Raw genomic sequence first — 22,530 nt, 5'->3', positions numbered from 1 at the left:
TGTAGTAAGGTGGATATGTAAAGGATTTTTTTTCTTTTTTTGCCCCCTTGCAAATAAAAGGGTCGGACCAACTCTTTCTTACTTCAGGTACTTTTTACTCGTCTTCTCCAAGCTTCTATATTTTCTCTCGTAACAACTATGTAGAAGCATATACTCCATCGGTCCCAAAATAAATATGTTCTCGCTTCTCGAAAAGTCAAATGTTTTAACTTTGACCAAATATATACAAGAAAATTTTAATATTTATAGTACATAATTAGTATCATTAGCTAAATCATTGAATCTATTTTATAATAAACTTATTTGGGAAGATACAAATGTTGCTAACATTTTCTACAAACCTAGTCAAACTTAAAAAAGTTTGACCGACATGAATACCATAGCGACACTTATTTTAGGACTGAGGGATTAGTGTGTTATCTACTATATATATCGTAGCCATATCATAGTGAACAGTGCATTGTGTGAGTTATCAGATCCATTCTTTGAGTATTCTAACTAGTTAATTAGCAAAATTATCTATTGTCCCAAATGTTAATCCCTCCGGTTACAGAAGAGTGATATTTTTGGTATCTTGTAACTAACCTAGCTATCGAACTTTTATTATCAATCACTTTGTGATTAAGGTGAAAGCATCTAGGCTCATAGTTGGGTTTTGGTGATTAATGACGACACGAGATTACTATGACTAATGTGTATTTTGCAGAGACAATTTGAGTTAGGTCATGGTAATGGAAATTGATTGGGCAATCATGGTTGTCATGCCCCTGTCGATGGAAATCGTTTCGGTTTTCAAAGGATGGACGACAAGGTTAAGGACGGACTAGTTCTAAGTGTCGTTTAGCTTTAGAGAGACACTTAGAGTAGTTTAGGACTTTGTTTTTTCTTTGGCCGTACTATTCAGGGAGGTATGGACTAGTAGCTTGACCTAAGTGAGTCTAATGGATTATGTGTGGTACACACATATCAAACTTAACACTAGGTAGCTTAGGAATAGCCCTAAGATCGATAGAAACCAACTTCATTCTCGAAGGATTTCGAATTGTAAGTGAATGGAGGGTTAAATAACTGACCGGACGTTGGTTTGGTTGTGACCGGACGTAGCGTGAAGAGTCCGGTTAGTTCATTTGATCAGCAGCTACAGTCATATACTGACCGGATGCTAAACAGTACATGACCGGACGCTAGGGTGCCTATGTCCGATCAACATCAGAGAGCATCCATAGGGGCATTTTGCTGACCAGATGCATCCGGTGGGTGATGACCGGACGCATGTCAGAGTCCGGTCAGAGCTAACGGCTCTATCTGACACAGTGACGTGTACTACTGACCGGAGCGTCCGGTCACCCTGACCGGCACGTCCAGTCACCCCGAAATTTGCTGAGTTGGCCTCCAACCGTTATGTTTTGAATGAGGGGTATAAATACTTATCCCACTCGTTCATAGGAGGTCTCTTGCCTAATTGTTCAGCTGTGAAACACCTTTGGAGTGCAAGGGAGAGCAAGAGCCTAGTGTGGTGATTGAGAGTTGATAATCCAAGATTAAGGACATCACTAGTGCATAGGGAGTAGCAAGTGTGCATCCATCTTTCTCATTAGGCTTGTCTTAGTCAAGTGAGAGTTTGTGCTTGTTACTCCTGGTGATTGCCATCACCTAGATGGCTCGGTGGTGGTTGGGAGCTTGGTGATCATCTAGCAGAGCTTGTGGATGACCCAAGTCATGTTGTGAGAGGTTGTGGGAGATTCACCATGATGGAGTGTCAAAGAATCAGCCCGTAGAGCGCACTTGATCCTTGCATAGATCAAGGGGGAGCTACACGCTTGCGCGGGTGCTCCAACAAGGACTAGTGGGGAGTGGCAACTCTCCGATACCTCAGAAAAATATCGCCGTATTCCTTTCTCTCTCTTTATTTTGAGCATTTACATTTGAGCAATTCATTTCATGTCTTTATATTCCTAGAATTGACATGCTAGAGTAGGATTGGAAACTAGGATGCAAAACTTTTGTACGACAGAACAATAGAAACATATTCTAGACACAAGGGTGAAATGGGCTAAGTGCAGGGCTTAATTATTACAAAAAAAATTAGAATTAGCCCAATTCACCCCCCCCCCTCTTGGGCATCTTGATCCTTTTAATTAGTATCAGAGCCTCGTTCTTCCTAAATTAGGCTTAACCGCCTAGAGCAAGATGTCCCATGGGGATGGACCCCCACCTATCTTTGAGGAAGATGATTTTTCTTATTAGAAAATTCACATGGAGACATACCTAGAGTTCTTAGAGCCGCCTCACAAGGCTTCCCAAAACCTAAGGATCCCATCAACCTTCAAGGCGATGAGGTTAACTATGAGAAGTGGAATGCAAAGGCTATAAACACCCTCTTTAGAGGCCTTTACAAGGATGTCTTCAACCGTGTGTGGAACCACAAAGACGCCCATGCACTATGGTCGGACATTTGTGCACTCCACGAGGGAACCAAGAGTGAGCGTGAGGAACGCTATCACCTTGTGATGAAAAAGCTTAATTTATTTGAGATGCTTCCTAAAGAAAGTGCCAATGAGATGTATTCACGCTTGAATGTTCTTGTAGAGGAAGTCAATGGGCTTGGACTCACACAAATGCAACCATCCGATGTTGTGAGAAAGATCTTGAGTGTCCTCCCCATTGACAAGTATGGGCATATTGTGATGGTGCTTTATCAAGGTGATCTTTCCACCGCTACACCAACTCAAATATTAGGGAAGATCAATGCACATGATATGTACATGCACATCACTCCACAAGATGGCTCTTCTTCCACCAAGAAGATAGATTTGGCATTCAAGGCTAGCCAAGAGAAGAGGGGCAAAGCAAGAGTTGATCATGATAGCTCAAGTGATGATGAGATTGATGATGCAAGTCTTTTTCTCATGGTGAGAAGAACCACCAAGATGCTCAAGAAGCTAAACAAGAATGGTGTCAAGTTTGATGGCAAGAAGAAGAGATTCTTCACTAGTAGTAGAAGGAAGCCCATCTCCAAAATGGATTGCTATAATTATGGAGAACTTGGTCATCTAGCTCATCAATGTCCCAAACCCAAGAAAGACAAGTACAAGAAGAAGTACAAGGGCAAGAAAGATGACTCAAGTGATGAAGATGATGATGAGAAAAGAAGAACAAGCCATACAAGAAGAAGGAATTTCATAAGAAGAAGAAGAATGGCAAGGCATACATTGTTGGTGATTGGCTCACGAACATTGAATCATCAAGTGGCTCATCCAGTGATGAAAGTGAGAATGAGAAGGAGAAGGTGGCCGCTCTTGTGATTGATTCTTCACTATTTTCACCAACACCGCCGCCATCATCCTCTACACATCTATGCCTTATGGCCAAGGGTGAACGAAAGGTACAAAATAATGATGATAGTAGTGGTGATGATAATGCTAGCAATGATGAAAGTGGTAGTGATAGTGATGAAGAATTTGAATCACCTTCTTATGATGATCTTGTCAAGTTGCTAAACCAATACACTAAAATCATTAGAAAGACAAGAGCTAAAAATAAAAAGCTAGAACTTGAGAATGACTCACTCTTAGCAAAATATGACATTGTCGAAAAAGCTAGTGTTGAGCTTAGAGAAGAAAATAAAATTATGTCATCCAGACTCAAGGAGCTCAAAACCTCTAAAAAGGAGCTTAGAGAAAAACATGATAAACTTGAGGGGATACATAATGAGCTAACCACTAGTTACAATTTGCTAAAAGAAGAGTACACCAATGTCAAGATTAATCATGACAATCTTGTTCTTTCTCATGAGTTATTATCCAATGAGCCACATGATGCTACTAACAATATTGATATAGCTACATCATGTGATGACTTGATTGTTGAGAGCATTGAGCAAGGTTCTAGTAGCAAAGGCAAGAAAGTGGTTGAGTCCTGATAACTATAATGATTATGTCAAGCTCAAGAATGAGAATGAAAAGGTCAAGAAAGATCTTGAAAAGCTATCAACCACCAACACAATTGTGATAGAGAATCTTAACAAAGATTATGATATGGCTCTTGAGAATGAGATGCTTAAAAAAGAGAACAAGAGACTCAAGATGGAGAAAAATCATGATGAACTTAGAGAAGAAAACAAGAAGCTCAAGTTGGAGAAAGAGCATCTTAAGACCGGTTTGAGCAAGTTCACAAGAGGCCAATATCTCCAAAGTGAGCTACTCATGAACACTGTGATGAAGATGGATAGAAGTAGTATTGGGTACTTGGCAAATCAAGAGAAGAAAGCTCAAGCTCAACATCAACAACAATACAAGTCAAAGCCTAAGCCAAAGAGATGCTTTGAGTGTGGACAAGAAGGTCACTTTGCTCATGAGTGTCAAACTCCACCACCACAACTCTTGTCCAAGCATGCTAGACCCTTTGCCTTCTGTAAGGAAAATGGACCCTTGGCCCATTTACTTTGGATTTTGGTGTTTGATGACCAACACAACCAAATTGGACTAATGAATTTGCAAGTGATTGTTTTGTAGTTCAATAGGATGCAAGACGTGACTTGGACAAAGGCGATGTGATGATCCGATGATCAACACCTTAAGCAAGACCTTAGAAGCACAAGAGAAGACCCAAGATATCAAGCAAAGTCCAAGCACGAAGATAGGAACCAAGCCGTACGCAACTGGATGCTGGACCAGACGCTGGAGAAAAGTGACCGGATGCTCCAATCAGTGGCTCGGCATCCACAGCAGCGACCAAACGCTGGACCGGACGCTGGCGACAAACTGACCGGATGTAGGACAACAACGTTTGATCAAGTATAGAGAGGTTCTAGAGCGGTGAACTTATGACTAGACGCGTCCAGTGGCAAGTGATCGGACGCTGGCAGCGTCCGATCAGTTGTTCGTAGCTCCAACGGTCGGGACGACCGGACGCGTCCGATCAGGACGACTCCAGCGTCCGATCAGTAGCAGAAAAGCAGGGATTTCATTCCCCAACTGGCTACTTTCTCAGTGGGGCTTATAAATACAACCCCCAACCGGCCAAATGAGTAGAGTGAAGCTAAGGAAACATACCAAGGGTGTTGATACACCTATTTTAGTGATCTCCACTTGCATAGTGCTTAGTGTTTCATTAGGTGATTAGCATAGGTGCTTTGCAAAGTGCTTAGGTTGATTAGACCACCGCTTATGCGCTTGCTCTAGGTTTAGGCCTAGTGTTTAGTGAGGTTTGCATACCTCTTACCACTCGGTGCTTACGCGCACCATTGTTGTACATCGGAGGGGCTTGTAGTCTTGCGAGATCACACCAACCGCGTTTGTGGTGTGGCCATCACCGTGTACCGGAGGGAACAAGGCCCGCGGTGTTTTGGCCGGAAGCTTGATAGTGAAGACGGGGGGGGAGCATCCAGGAGAGGCTTGCCTGGAAGGCACGTCGGAAGACCCACTTGCGCGTGGGGAAGGTCCAAGGCTATCCACGGAGTTACCCGACCGGGAGCTTGGCCCTTGCGAGGAATTCCTTGCGAGGGGCTCCAACGAGGACTAGGGGAAGCTTGCACGCTTCTCGATACCTCAGTAAAAATACCGAAGTCGTCGATGGGAGTTTGCATATCTCTACCTTGCTCTTTAGCTTCCGCATTTACATTGATTGTATTACTTTTTTTGTGGTAGAGATAGCAACACACTAGCAAAACCATAGTTGCACACTTAGATTGTTTATCTTTTACATAGGTTTTGCTAGGGTTAGAAAAAGAGGCCATAGTTTAGAGTTAGAATTTTAAGTTGCCTAATTCACCCCCCCCCTCTTAGGCGTCGTGGTCTCCCTTCAATTGGTATCAGAGCCGGTTGGCTCAATTTGGACCTTTGGCTTAACTGCCATTGAGCCAACGCTATTTAGAGAGGTTGGGATGGATATCCTCTAGGCCTCCGCACTTTGATGGCACTAACTTCCCCTATTATAGAGCTAGAATGGCTTGCTACCTTGAGGCGGTTGATTTAGGAGTTTGGAGAGTCACTCGTGATGGGATGAAACCCATTAAGAATCCCGATAAACCCACTAAGAGTGATGAAAAAGAAATTCATTACAATGCTAGAGCTAAAAATTGCTTGTTTGAATCTTTTAGCATGGATGTGTTTAACCAAGTATTCACTTTAAATACGGCACATGAAATATGGTTAAAACTCCAAGAGCTCCATGATGGCACAAGTAATGTCTGTGAGTAAAAACATTGTCTAGCTAAACAAAATTATGATTCCTTCGAAATGAATGATGATGAGCTTGTTCGTGATATGTACTCTCATTTGAATCTAATTATCAATGAGCTCCATTCTATAGGATTAACAAAGCTAGATGATGCGGACATCGTGAGGAAGATCATCTCCGTGCTACCACAAAAGAAATATGCAAGCATCATCACCATCCTTCACAACATGGAGGACTTGAGCACCATGACCCCGGCCATAGTCATTGGCAAGATAGTGGCATTTAAAATGTCATGCAAGATGGGTCAAGAAGAAGCCTCTTCATCAAGCAAAGGCAAAGCTCTCGCATGTGGTGAGAAAAAGAAGATGAAGGGCAAGCAAGTTGAGACAAGCTCAAGCTCAAGCTCCTCAAGTGAAGATAAAGAAGAAGATGAGGATGATGAAGATTCAAGTGATGATGATCAATCTTCCTCCTCCACCTCCGACCTTGATGAAGAATCAATCAAACTAATCAACAAGGTGGAGAAGATGATCCAAAAGCTCAATGTCAAGGGTGTGCCCATCCAAATCCAAGATCTCATTTTCACCAATCAAAGAAATAAGCAAAGAAAGAGAGGATGCTATGGATGCGGCAAGTTGGGGCACTTTGTTGAGGTTTGTCCAAATAAGCCCACATCCAAGACAAAGAAGAAGGCGTACAAAAACCAAGCCCTCACATCAATAAGATCATGGGATGATTCTTCAAGTGAAGAAGAACATCATCACAAGAGGCGAGGGCGCAAGCACTCATCATCACGAGGTAATGAAAGCTCATCCTTTAGTGAGAGTGATAGTGATGATGAAATACCTTCTTATGAAGAAATTGTGCAACAAAACCTTAATTATGCTAAAGTTTGCACTAGTCAACAAAAGAAGCTTGAGAAAATAAAATAAAAGCTAGATAGTTCACAAGAAGCATACAAAACTTTGCTTGAACAATATGAAAATTTTGCTAATCTTAATGTTCAACTATCTACTAAAATTGAGCAACTTGAGGCTAGTGCAACAACAAATTCATGCACAATCAATGATGAGCAACTTGTAAAGAAAAATGAAAAAGAAAAAGAAAAATTAGCTAGCTCACAAGATGCTTATAAAAGTTTGCTTGCTAAAATAGAAACCATGTGCAAACATTATGATGAGCTAACTAAAAAGGTTGTTAATCTTGAAGCCGTTAGTACAACTCCCACTAAGGCATCTAAAAGGAAAAGTTCTAACGTGTCTAAAAAGGATGCCTCTACTTCTTGTAATGATTTATGTTTAGACTCACCTTTGTGCAACAAAGTTTGTGTTGAGAAAGTTGTTGTAGATACATGCACACAAGAGGCTGCAAAGGAAAATGAGCAACTCAAGCAAGAAGTGGCTCGCCTCACCAAGGACTTGACTCAAGTGAAAGGCAAGGCGAAGCAAGCCCAACTTCATCAAGATAACACCGTCAAGGAAGTGAAGAAGCTTAATGAAGGACAAATCGTGGTTTACTATGTGTGCCACAAGGAAGGTCACAAGTCCTATGAGTGCAAGTGAAGAATGGGGGAGGAGCAAAGAAGAAAGAGAAGAAGCAAACAAGCAAGCTCTCCAACACCTACACCAACAAGGTGGACAAAAAGGACTCCACACCATACTTGTTAAAGAAGAAGAAAAATGACAAGGTGGTGGCCATCAAGGTGAACAAGCAAGCCAATAATGGGGTCAAACGCTTTTGGGTGCCGAAGGAAATCATTTCCAACATGAAGAGCACCAAGAAGGTTTGGATCCCGAAAGGGAAGTGAAGTCCGATGGACTTCGGGGAATTTGGAGACTTGGTAAAGTATGGATGCATTTCATGGGGTGCATCATGATGGACAAAATTATTGCCAAGTAGGTTAGTGAATACTATGGACCCAAATTCCCCTTCCCATGTTAGGTAACTAGATTCAATTTACTTCAATTGGTATTTGATTTAAATTTTTCTACAATTGGTATCTTTTAGCATCTAGTTACTATTCATGCCTAGGTTTATATTTGTATGCTTATATCTTTTGTCATGCATACACTAGGTATTTCATATGGTAGGCTTGCTCGGTTTCATTCTTATTCCTTGGAGCAATCCTACATGGTTTAAAATTATTTAGGAGCACGTCACATAGCTTGTCCTTCAATTGTTCATCTAATATGTGCCAAAGTCCAAATTATAGATAATTTCTCCTGACTATCATCTTCGAAAATGATTCTCACATTTATAAGATGTCATCTTTCAAGTGGTATTTTTTTATTCTAAAATCAATGTGCATGTTTCCAACAAGTATTCCATACTTGTGTGCACAAATTTAGGGGGAGGTTACTCTACAAGTTGGATGCTTTGAGACTAACACCTTTTCAAGCTTATCATGTGTGTAGTAGTCTCATTGTAAGGAAAATGGAGTCCCTGGAGTTAAGCATCATACTTTAAAGATCCACCATCGGTTGCAAGTGGTAGAAATCAAATTGGTTTCCGCATGTGGTATTTCTAAACCAATATCATCATGTTGATTTCATTTTGATATTTATATGCTTTCTCTATGCATTATATAGATTAAATTCCTATGAGCAAAAATTTGCCAATTATGCAAATGCTTTGCACTCTATCATATGTATGCATATATTTAGGGGGAGCTTTGTCTATATAATGTGAGAGTCAAATTTTGTGATCTATTTCACTCTACACACAAAGGATCACAAAGTTTGACCCTCCCTTGTGCTACTAATGTCTTCCTTTTTGGTGTTTGGTTCCAAAGGGGGAGAATTTAGAGGACCAAAAGCAAGCATTGATTTGTAGTAATGGTACGAGAAAGGGAGGATAGTGGATTATGGATTAGCTTAAGTAATGGGAAAACTTGTAGGAAGCAGGGCTTAAATCCATAATACCACATGGGGACAGTTGCAAGGGCAAGACAAGTTTCTATATAGTCTTACAAGTAGTATCTTTTAGCATCATATAATCTTGCCCCTTGCATTGCACCCTAGCAAGTAGGTAGTTTTTAAATTTCAAAATTCTATTATTTGCTTGCTTTGGTCGTATTGTCATCAATCACCAAAAAAGGGGAGATTGTAAGGAAAATGGATCCTTGGCCCATTTACTTTGGATTTTGGTGTTTGATGACCAACACAACCAAATTGGACTAATGAATTTGCAAGTGATTGTTTTGTAGTTCAATAGGATGCAAGACGTGACTTGGACAAAGGCGACGTGATGATCCGATGATCAACACCTCAAGCAAGACCTTAGAAGCACAAGAGAAGACCCAAGATATCAAGCAAAGTCCAAGCACGAAGATAGGAACCAAGCCATACGCAAGATCATGAAGAAATGAGCTCACAGAAGTGACCAGACACTGGAGAAAAGTGATCGGATGCTCTGATCAGTGGCTCGGCATCAGCAGCAGCGACCGGACGCTGGCGGCAAACCGACCAGACGCAGGACAGCAGCATCCAATCGAGTACACAGAGGTTCTAGAGCGGCGAACTTACGACCGGACGCGTCCGGTGGCAAGTGACCGGACGTTGGCAGCGTCCGATCAGTTGTTCATGGCTCCAACGGTTGGGACGACCAGACGCGTCTGATCAGGACGACTCCAGCGTCCGATCAGTAGCAGAAAAGTAAGATTTTTCCCCAACGGCTACTTTCTCAGTGGGGCTTATAAATACAACCCCCAACCGGCCAAATAAGTAGAGTGGAGCTGAGGAAACATACCAAGGGTGTTGATACACCATTTTAGTGATCTCCACTTGCATAGTGCTTAGTGTTTCATTAGGTGATTAGCATAGGTGCTTTGCGAAGTGCTTAGGTTGATTAGACCACTGCTTATGTGCTTGCTCTAGGTTTAGACCTAGTGTTTAGTGAGGTTTGCATACCTCTTACCACTCGGTGCTTGCGCACACCATTGTTGTACATCGGAGGGGCTTGTAGTCTTATGAGATCACACCAACCACGTTTGTGGTGTGGCCGGCACCGTGTACCGGAGGGAACAAGGCCCACGACATTTTGGCCAGAAGCTTGATAGTGAAGACGGTGGGGAGCATCTGGGAGAGGCTTGCCGGAAGGCACGTCGGAGACCCACTTACGTATGGGGAAGGCCTGAGGCTATCCACGGAGTTACCCAACCAAGAGCTTGGCCCTTATGAGGGATTCCTTGCGATGGGCTCCAACAAGGACTAGGGGAAGCTTGCGCGCTTCTCGATACCTCAGTAAAAATACCGAAGTCATCGACGGGAGTTTGCATATCTCTACCTTGCTCTTTAGCTTTCGCAATTACATTAATTGTATTACTCTTTTTGCAGTAGAGATAGCAATACACTAGCAAAACCGTAGTTGCACACTTAGATAGTTTATCTTTTACATAGGTTTTGCTAGGGTTAGAAAAAGAGGCCATAGTTTAGAGTTAGAATTTTAAGTTGTCTAATTCACCCCCCCCCCTCTTAGGCGTCGTGGTCTCCCTTCACCTTTAATGCTCATTATATGCTTAGAAAGGATTCTGGTGGAAAGATGAAAGTCATGTTCTTAGGTCCATCCAACAAGAATAGGCCTAAGCAAATTTAGGTTGCAAAGTCACTAGTTGAGAAAGTCAAGGGCCCCCATCAAGTTTGGGTCCCTAAACAACAAGCTTGATCTCTTGTGTGTAGGTGAACTACAAGACCGGTAGAAGTCATTGGGTTATTGATAGTGGTTGCACACAACATATGATCGGTGATCCTCGTATGTTCACCTCACTAGATGAAGAAGTAGATGGTCAAGAAAGAATTACGTTTGGTGATAATTCAAATGGCAAAGTTCAAGGATTGGACAAAGTTGCAATATCAAATGAGCATTCAATATCAAATGTGCTATATGTTGCTTCATTAAGTTTCAACTTGCTATCCGTTGGTCAATTGTGTGATCTTGACTTTCAATGTTTGTTTACCGAGAAGGAAGTGGTTGTGTCAAAGAAAGATGATGATCAAGTTATATTCAAGGGTTTTAGATACAACAACCTATATCTAGTGGATTTCATCTCCAAAGATGCCAACGTGAAGACATGCTTATTCACCAAAACATCACTTGGGTGGCTATGACATAGAAGACTTGCACATGTTGGGATGAGCTCACTCAAGAAGCTAATGAAGAATGAATTGGTGAGAGGTTTGAAGGATGTGAAATTTGAGAAGGGCAAGCTTTGTAGTGCATGTCAAGCCAGCAAGCAAGTTGCAAACACTCATCCAATAAAAGCTTACATGTCAACAACAAGAGTGCTAGAGCTTATTCACATGGATCTATTTGGACCAACAACTTACAAGAGTTTGGGAGGCAATCTCTATTATCTTGTGATAGTTGATGACTACTCTAAATATACTTGGGTGTTCTTCCTTTATGACAAGACCGAAGTGGCCACATGTTACAAGAAGTTTGCCAAGAGAGCACAAAATGAATTTGAAGTGAAGCCCAAGAAGATAAGAAGTGACAATGGAAAAGAATTTGACAACACAAACATTAAAGCATATTGTGATGAAATACGGATCAAGCATGAGGTCTCCGCAACATACACTCCTCAACAAAATGGTGTAGTAGAGAGAAAGAACCGGACACTTATCACCTTTGCAAGAACAATGCTTGATGAGTACAATACACCTAAAGCTCTATGGGTGGAAGCTATCAACACCGCATGTTATGCATCAAATCGTCTATTTCTTCAAAAGTTTTTTGGCAAGACCCCTTATGAGTTAATCAATGGGAAGAAGCCGGACGTATCATTCTTCTGGGTGTTTGGTTGCAAATGCTACATCTACAAGAAGCAGCAACACCTAGGGAAGTTTCAAAGATGTTGTGATATTGGTTTTCTTATTGGTTACTCATCAAAGTCCAAAGCATATCGAGCATTTAATCATGCCACTGGCTTGGTTGAAGAAACATATGATGTAGAATTTGATGAATCTAATGGCTCCTAAGGAGCACATGAGAATCTTGAGGATGTAGGTGATGAACCATTGAGGGAGGCCATGAAGAACATTTCGGTTGGAGACATCAAGTCTAAAGATGATGAAGATGATGTACAAGTGATTGATCCACCCTTTTCATCAAATGTGCCACAAGATGATGATAAAGATAGGAGAGCAGAAAATAAAGATACTCATGTCTCCCATGATCAAATGGTGGCACAAGCTCAAGATGTTGATGCTCCACAACCTCCCCCTCAAGTGGTTGATAGAAGAAATTCACCCCTACTACAAGCATATCCACAAGATCTCATTATAGGGAGTCCTTCAAAGGGTGTAATGACTCGCTCTAAAAAACTTGCTTCATTTTTTGAACATCACTCATTTATTTCTTGCATTGAGCCTAAAAATATAGAAGAAGCTCTTCAAGATCTGGATTAGATAAATGCCATGCATGAAGAGTTGAGCAACTTCACCTGAAATGAAGTTTGGACACTTGAAGAGCGACCACAAGATGCAAGAGTCATTGGAACAAAGTGGGTGTTTTGCAACAAACAAGATGATCAAGGCATCGTTGTGAGGAACAAGGCCAGGCTAGTTGCGAAGGGGTTCTCTCAAGTTGAAGGGTTGGATTTTGGAGAGACCTTTGCACCGGTTGCAAGACTTGAAGTCATTCGTATCCTTCTTGCATATGCATCCCATCATGAAATAAAATTATATCAAATGGATGTTAAAAGTGCATTTTTAAATGGTTTCATAAATGAACTAGTCTATGTTGATCAACCTCATGGGTTTGAAGACCCTAGATATCCTAATCATATCTATAGGTTGTCCAAGGTGCTATATGGGCTTAAGCAAGCCCTAAGAGCTTGGTATGAGCGCCTTCGGGATTTCCTTATTGAGAAGGGCTTCACCATTGGAAAGGTCGATACCACACTATTCACCAAAGAAGCTTGATGGAGAGATCTTCATTTGTTAAGTATATGTTGATGATATCATATTTGGCTCATCAAATGAAGACTATTGCAAAGAGTTTGGTGAATTGATATCAAAGGAGTTTGAGATGTCTATGATTGGAGAGCTTATATTCTTTCTTAGTTTTCAAGTCAAGCAAATGAGAGAGGGGATTTTCATCTCTCAAGAAAAATATACCAAGGACCTTCTCAAGAGGTTCAAAATGGATGAATGTAAGCCAATCAAAACACCAATGCCATCTAATGGACATCTCGACCTAGATGAGGGAGGTAAATTGGTTGATCAAACTCTCTACCGTTCTATGATTCGTAGTTTATTATATTTGACCGTATCTAGGCCCGACATCATGTTTAGTGTGTGTATGTGTGCTAAATTTCAAGCTAATCCTAAGGAGGCTCACATAGTTGCCGTTAAAAGAATCCCTAGGTACCTTAAGCACACACCAAGTATTGGTCTTTGGTATCCCAAAGGAGCTAGATTCCAACTAGTTGGCTATTTTGATTCAGATTATGTCGGTTGCAAAATTGATAGGAAAAGCACATCTAGAGGCTGACATTTGCTTGGTAGATTACTAGTGTCTTGGACCTCTAAGAAGCAAATAGTGTGGCATTGTCCACCGCTGAGGCAGAGTACATTGCAGCGGGTGCTTGTTGTGCATAAATTCTTTACATGAAGTAAACTCTTCTAGACTATGGTGTAGTTCTAGAAAAGGTACCTCTCTTGTGTGACAATGAGAGCATGGTAAAGCTTGCTAATAATCCGGTTCAACACTCTTGCACTAAGCACATAGATATCCGCCATTATTTTCTTAGAGATCATGTTGCTAAAAATGATATATCACTAGAAGGTGTAAGGACCGAGGATCAATTGAGGGATATCTTCACTAAACTGCTGGATGAGGCTACATTTTGTCGGTTGAGGAGAGCTCAATGTGCTTGACCTTAGTAACTTCAATAAAAAATGAGCTTGTGTTGTCCCTTGCATTGCATTGTAATATAAAATATGTTTAATTCTTAGTAATGCACTTAGCGCTTGTCTAACATGGTTAAGATAACCGCCAAAAAGCATGTGAAAAAGCTTAACCTTGGATCAAACTTGACAAGTAACTAGATTTACTTTCTTGTATTGCATTGCATTGCATATGCATGTGTGTTGCTTTGTCGATTCTTTTTTATTATCTTTTGAGCATCCGCTATGTTCGTCCACAAATAGAGAGAGCATTTGAAGCTCCCAATGGTTGATTTCTCTATTTGTGTGGCCACATATTGCTCCTCACCCTTTTATTGCCTATTTTCCTAAAAAGAATTATAGCCGAAGGCAAACTATTTTAAATTTTTTTGAGGCTTTGAGAGAAGTCTCTCATATCAGAACCAATTTGTGTTTCTTTTTGGTCTTATTGAAGTTGGGACTTGATTGGGAAAAGGCGGCACGCAGGATCGAAGCAAAACAACAACTGAAGAGTGAACGAACGCGCACCGGACTCTGCTACCGAATGTTCGGTCAGTACTTTTGAGGAACTGCTGCTGAAGGAGGACCAGACACTGAACAGTGTTTGCCTAGCGTCCGGTGTGACATGCCTCCACGTCTGGTCATGTGCGTGTTGATTCTCGAGAATGATCAGACTCTATGGCATGTCCGGTCACATGTCATTAGACGCGTCCGATCGCCATTTAGGTGTTTCTGGACCTCTCTATACTCGACCGGACTCTAGTTTGCTACATCCGGTTGCTTCAACTCATGTGGATTAATTCATTTCTTCCGTAACTATCATGAGGGGGCCCTTATTTATTTCACCGCGCCCACACTGCCCTACCCTAGCTGACGCACCACCCTTGCATCTACGCCGCCACACCCATGCCTGTGCCTCCACCACCGAGCCCACGCTATCCTGTCGTAGCTGATGCGCCGCCCTCACATATCCGCCGCCGCTCCCAAGCTCTCCGCACTGGTGCCCTTCTCATGCTCCTGGTCCTGCTCTCACCGTGCCTTATCGTGCCCGCCCGGTGCTTACCACCTCCACCGGAGTTTCCTCCTCGCCTTGACTCATCGGCATCTTGGCTCCCTCTGGTAACCTCACGTGTCTTTCTCTCGACATCCCGTGCTCACGCACCGGTGAGTCTCTTGGCCGGCTACCATTCCTCCAGTGACATACCTTTTCACAGGGATTCTTCTTGTTCTAAGGTAGTAAGCCAAATTCATTCTATTCGTACCTTATTGCTTGCTTCTGATTAGGATCTCGCTCATCTCTAGAATATAATGTGATGCTTATGTGTATTCCATCTATTCTATCCATGCAATGAGATGGTTTGTTTGAGGTTACTTAGCAGTTGCTAGTGGCAGTTGAACCCGGGGACAAGCCCATGAGTATAGAACAGAGGCCAAGCCTTTTGAGTGTCAGTGGTTCTTGTCAGCTTTAGACATGGCACGTTGCAAGAATGTCGGGGGTGGTCCTAGCGATGAGGATCCAAGGCCTCTGCCTCGCCTGACTGCTCAGCAAAAAGGGAAGGCAAAAAAGACTACAAAGAAGAAGCGCAAGTTCGCTGATGTTGAGGCAGAGAGGGTAGCAGCAGTGGCAGCTGCAACAGAGCGTGCCAAGAGAGGTGGATCTAGCAGTGACATTCGCATAGGCGATTAGTTGTTACCAACTCAGATGTCCACCATCGATAGGATTAAGGCTAGTCTTGGTAGTCCACCCGGGACTATCATGCTTGGACGACAACGTGTCTCTTTAGATGATGCTCCAAAGGTCTCTCATGTAGAGGAGAGTCAGACTCAGGGGGTGACTGAGCAGCAGACACAGTCGGTAGAGCAAACAGAGAACGCTCAACAGGCAGAGTAGGCAGCACAGCCATAGCTTCAACACTCCAGTCACACACATACTTAGGTGTCACTAAGGCCTTAGACATAGAGGCAGGGCTCTCGTCCACCTCCTAGACCACATGATCTGCTTCCTGTGGTACACCTTAACCTGAGGGCAGCCACAGCTAGACAGGTGCAGCAACTACGGTTCGTATAGTTTGAGGATTGGTTTCTGCCGAGGCAGGATGAGCGTGCCTCAGAGCACTTCTACACTATGTTGTAGGAGGACTTCTATAGTGCATATCTCAATAGCGGTGTTGCTTTTAGATCTCAATGGGTTTGCTCCATAGAGTCTCTAGTTGTAGCTGTAGGCGAGCAGATCTGTCCTCACCTTTCTTATCTGTGAGGCTTGTCCGATCTCCTTGGATGGACTGGTCGATATGTTCCATCTTTGGTCCATGAGTTCTACTCCTCCTTATGGATTGACCCAAGTCACAGGTTTATTCACTTTGCTTTCTGAGGGCATGACTACAGGCTCCAGAGCTCGAGGGTCAGAGAGATACTGAGGATTCTAGAGTCACATATTCATCTTCATGAGGTATGCTATGGATAGGCAGAGCCTCTGAGACGCCCTCATGGAGGACTTATGCCACCTATAGATCTTGTCAGACCATGCTTCATAGAGCCATTTGGCGAGGGGTCGAGCAAGACACCACGTGACCTTACACCTACAGCTTGGCTCCTTGATGCTATTATGAGGAGGGCTCTGCTCCCAAAGATGGGCTATCGTGAGAGCCTGACTCGAATTCAGCTGTGGCTAGTGCATTACCTGGTGTCTTAGACTGTCTTTGATATTTGGGATGTGATGCTTTTAGAGATGGCGAACACACTAGCAGAGGGCTTCAGAGGTCACTATCAGCTGCCTTATGCTCATTGGATCACTTTCCTACTCTAAAAGGTAGTTCTAGAGACAATGGCAGAGTGGACAGGTGCTACCACTGAGTTTCCATAGTACGACATGAGCCAGATGCTACATCACAGTCATACAAGGACACCTCGCCAGCCAAGCCATCACCCAGAGGTACCAGAGACAGTAGCTCAGCAGGATGAGATCATTAGGGGCATTGCGGAGATAGAGGAGCAGCAGCTAGATGTCTAGTAGGAAGATGTGGTCGAGAACGACCCTACTGACAGCTCAGATGATGACTATTAGCCAATTTCACAGATGGCTCCTCGACCACACGACAGAGAGGCCAGTGGCTATAGCTCAGCTCTACCACAGCCACAGCAGACTGATCCAACACTTCTAGCTATACTTGAGCGGATGAGACAGGACTAGGCACGCTAGGCATAGGAGACCGTAGCTGCACTTGCTTAGGTTTAGGCATGATAGGATGAGTTTCAGTGGTAGCAATAGGCCATGTAGCAGCAACAGCTTATGATTTAGCAGCAGTTATTTGGCTTCATGCAACATGTATTCACTGCTATTGGGGTTGCTCCTCAATAGTCTACACTTCAGATAGGCCAGCCTACCACCACCACTCCAGTGACTCCAGCTCAGCCTAGTGGGCTTTCGAGTTAGAGATAGCCAGCTTCTTAGTTTGCCTCACCTACAGAGCAGGTGTTTCAGTGGTTTGCTTCACCAGGGACAGCTCAGGGTCCGCACTTTACTCCTATTGTTATGGGCTTCACTCTGACTCAAACTTCTTTGGCGTTAGGGATGGACACCCTAGTCTCTAGGAGTCTCGGTGCTACCTTCAGTGAGCTTATAGGGCAGCCTACACCTCCAGTGTTTCGAGTCTCTGTCCCTACCACAGTTGCCCCAGTTACTAGGACTACCAAGATGATTCCATCATCTATTGCATCATCCGAGCCACCTCAGACAGACACTCCTACACTTGAGGTTTCAACGACAGCGATAGCGGCAGATGTGGCTCTACTTCCTATAGTGACACCTCTAGAGTCATAGGCTACGCCAGTTACTAAGCAGACCCAGATCGCTTCACCTTCACTTCCAGCAACAGAGGGTCAAACCGCTCAGAGCTCAGGGTTAGAGGGTGATGCAGCTCAGTTCTAGATCTCTCATCGCACCTCAGCGTCCGACTCGTCTGCTCCTATCCCACCGTCTGATCCTTAGGGTTTGGTGCTTGTCACCAAAAGGGGAGAGGGAGCGAGTATGTTAGATCTAGGGGGAGCATGTGAGATGGTCTCAATTCGTTTCTTTTGGTCTTTTGTGTGTGATACTTCGTGCATTCACATTTACTTTCATGCATTGTATTATATACATGTGATTGTGAGACTTATGTGACATGTGTGCTCTCTACATTGATATATATATATATATGTCATGTCACTTGGTTATACTCATTTGCTGTGCTTTCGCGTTTTACTCTGTTTCAAATGAGCTTTACTTTATGTACTCATGCTTAATTCATATTTTTTGAGTACACCATGTTGGCTTGGGTCATACAAGCATGCCTAACTCCTTTGTTCTTATTGTCAAATGCTTATATGAACCAAGCATGTTGAAAATCTCACTCATCTCTATTACATACTCGAGGTTGTGTTGTCATCAATCACCAAAAAGAGGGAGATTGAAAGCATCTAGGCCACTAGTTGGGTTTTGATGATTAATGACGATATGAGATTACTATGACTAACGTATGTTTTGCAGAGGCAAATTGAGTTAGGTCATGGTAATGGAAATTGATTGGGTAATCATGGTTGTCATGCCCCTGTCGATGGAAATCATTTCGGTTTTCAAAGGATGGATGACAAGGTTAAGGACAAACTAGTTCTAAGTGTTGTTTGGCGTTAGAGAGACACTTAGAGTAGTTTTGGACTTTGTTTTTCCTTTGGCCATACTATTAAGAGGGGTATGGACTAGTAGCTTGACCTAGGTGAGTCTAATGGATTAGGTGTGGTGCACACATGTCAAACTTAGCACTAGGTAGCTCAGGAATAGCCCTAAGATCAATAGAAGTCAACTTCATTCTCGAAGGATTTCGAATTGGAAGTGAATAGAGGGTCAAATGACTGACCGAACACTAGTTTGGTCATGATCGAACGCAGCGTGAAGAGTCCGGTCAGTTCATTTGATCAGCAGCTATAGTCATGTACTGACCAGACGCTAAACAGTACATGACCAGATGTTAGGGTGCATGCGTTCGATCAACATCAGACAGCATCCATAGGGGCATTTTGCTGACCGGACGCGTCCGGTGGGTGATGACCGGGCGCAGGTCAGAGTCCGGTCAGAGCTAACGGCTCTATCTGACATAGTGATGTGTACTACTGACCGGAGCATCCGGTCACCCTGACTGGCGCGTCCGATCACCCCGAAACTTGCTGAGTTGGCCTCCAACTGTTATGTTTTGAATGAGGGGGTATAAATACTTATCCCACTCATTCATGAGAGGTGTCTTACCCAATTGTTCAGCTGTGAAACGCCTTTAGAGTACAAGGGAGAGCAAGAGCCTAGTGTGGTGATTGAGAGTTGATAATCCAAGATTAAGGACCTCACTAGTGCATAGGGAGTAGCAAGTGTGCATCCATCTTTTTTATTAGACTTGTCTTGGTCAAGTGAGAGTTTGTGCTTGTTACTCTTTGTGATCGTCATCACCTAGACGACTCGGTGATGGTTGGGAGCTTGGTGATCATCCGGCGGAGCTTGTGGATGACCCAAGTCATGTTGTGAGTGGTTGTGGGCGATTAACCGTGACGGAGTGTCAAAAAATCAGCCCGTAGAGAGCACTTGATCCTTACGTGAATCAAGGGGGAGCTACACCCTTACGTGGGTGCTCCAACGAGGACTAGTGGGGAGTGGCGACTCTCCGATATCTCAGGAAAACATCGTCGCGTTCCTTTCCCTCTCTTTATTTTGAGCATTTAGATTTGAACAATTCATTTCATATCTTTACATTCCTAGAATTGCCATGCTAGAGTAGGATTGAAATCTAGGATGCAAAACTTTTGTACGGCAGAACAATAGAAACACATTCTAGACACAAGGGGTGAAATGGGCTAAGTGTAGGGCTTAATTGTTGCAAAAAAAAAATAGAATTAGTCCAATTCAACCCCCCCCCCCTCTTGGACATCTTGATCCTTTCATAAGGGTATAATGAGATTCAACAAATTAAATTCAGAAATTTTATATGTCTAACTAAAGGTACTTTCATAACCATATAAGTTTTTTGTGGTTCATATATATATATATATATATATATATATATATATATATATATATATATATATATACATATACTACTCCCTCGGTCCTAAAGAAGAATGTAATTCTAGGTTTTGAGCTAGCCAAACTTTGTTAAGTCTGACCAAATTTGTAGAAAATAGTATCAATATTTAGGTCTCTAAATAAGTTTATTATGAACATACATATGACACTCCGATGGTACTTATACAGTACCATAGAAATTAGTGCTTTTTATATATAGATTGGTCAAACTTAAAATTGTTTAACTTCTTGAAAATGATAATTACATTCTTTTTTGAGACGAAGGAAGTATATAGGAGAAATTGTAGCGTTGAATTTTGTGTTATGGAGACCGTACGTGTTGATATTCGAAGTGTCTCTCCTTTACCTAGACTCTACCATATACCCAAATAGACATGCATGAGAGTTAGGAGGACCATGGATCCATCCCCTTATTAGTTAGGTCAGGCATGCATGCTATCATAATAATCAACTTAATTCAATGTCCCCCAACTCCAACCATCTCAGGCAGCTACTTAATTTCTCAGCATCCATCTGCCTCTTCCAAAATTAATTATTCTCTCCTTTACAAACTTTATTTGATAACTTTGACCTCACTGTTCAAAGTTTGATATTTGGTTGCTTCTTCATGGATACAACGAAACCAATTGTAAGTGTATATATATGTTGTTCTCAAAGTACCTAATTTCGACAAGAAATGTATTACACTCTTAACATTATTTGCATTGACTAACTAACCATTTGGTAAACTATGACAAGTTAAAGGGATGGTTGTTTGTACATGGAGTGCGTATGTATGTACACTTTGAAAAGGATATACTTCTGAAGAATTAGAAAAGGGAGCTGAGTCACTTATGTTTTGTTTTCTTTTTTAGTTTACACAATAAATACATGTTGTGTAGACGTGACAGAGACGTATATGATCGTCCACTAACCTTTGTCCTATATAGATGTGATGATGATGAGACGATTCTTGTTCACCACTGAAGGATGATATGACTGAAGCTGAACGGTGGTAGCTAGCTTGTATGAAGATAAGGCTAAGACTAAGAGCAAGCCAAGCCATGTATCTCTGGCTCCCCCCTTGTGGAGCAGGAGCACCATGCATCTCACTTTCTGCCTTTGGTTTCGAGAACGTGAAATGTGTTGTCTTCAGTTGAATATCTCTCTCCATTTGCAGTATATTTCACTTTCACAATGATGATCTGATGGCATGGCAGCATAAGCTCCGAGTCTGACGACATACATGCGGTTGCAAACTGCTAAACTAAAAGAATAATGTTATATTCAGTATGTTTCCTTCCTTCCTTCTTTTCCTCTAAACAATTCTGGAACGAATTGCTAATAATGTCAGCCAGAAATGCAGTGGCAGAAATTAAAAAAAAATGACACACATTAGCTGATCAGAGAAGAAAGAGGGGGGAACTGGCAACTGGTTTTCCACTGGCTTTTGCTTGCATACATTCCTAAAGATAGCATCCAACAAACAATTTTATTAATAGAGTTCCTAAACACAGCATAGCGGCTCTGCACCATCTGTGTTTTAGGCCCTGACGACCTCTCTCTACAATAATATTAGCAGTAATGACATTATTTATAGAAGATTGATAGTGTCGCATTCCTCCATCACTTCCGGTGATCCAAGAAAAACATCTAACACAACAGTACGTCGACGGACGGCGATGGGCAAGGCATCATGGAGGACGCCGTCCTTGGTCGCATTGGCGCTGCTGGTGGCGCTCCTGGCGGCAGCAATGGAGGAGCAGTCACTGGCTGCCGCAGCAGAGGAGGGGTCAGCGGCACCAGCGGTTGCGGATGCTGATGCACCAGCGCTGGTGGACGAGGACACGACAGCTGGCGGCGGCGGCGGCGGCGACGGAGCTCCAGCACCAGCGCCGGCGAGCGAGGAACCCAGCCACAAGACGACTATAGGCGCCAAGGCCAAGGCGGGGCTGCACACCATGATGAAGGGCATCTCCGCGGGCAAGAACAAGCTGGAGTGCAAAGTCCTGGGCCGCCATTGCCCCGCCTCTGAAGCTCCCTCCGCCCAGTAATTAATTAATAAATAACATAACAACAACAAAAAGCCATCTATGACATGATCCATCCACCACACCACACATTCTTCATTTGTTCATTCTTGTTCAATGCAGTGATCTGCATGCATGTATGAATTATGATCACTCCCCTCCCCTGCCTCTCGGTCTCACAATGCAGTCAAACATGGGTACATTAAGAATTTCTTGTTATTTATATTCTTGATTGATTCTTAACTGGGTACATTAAGAATTTCCAATCGAGCAATTCATCCATCAATTGGCCGGTGATATATATATTCATTTTGATCAAAAGGGTATGTAAATATAAAAACCAACAAACCAG

The sequence above is a fragment of the Miscanthus floridulus genome, chromosome 16 (assembly GCF_019320115.1).
Source record: "Miscanthus floridulus cultivar M001 chromosome 16, ASM1932011v1, whole genome shotgun sequence".
NCBI classification, from domain to species: domain Eukaryota; kingdom Viridiplantae; phylum Streptophyta; class Magnoliopsida; order Poales; family Poaceae; genus Miscanthus; species Miscanthus floridulus.
This window is presented reverse-complemented; position numbering follows the sequence as displayed.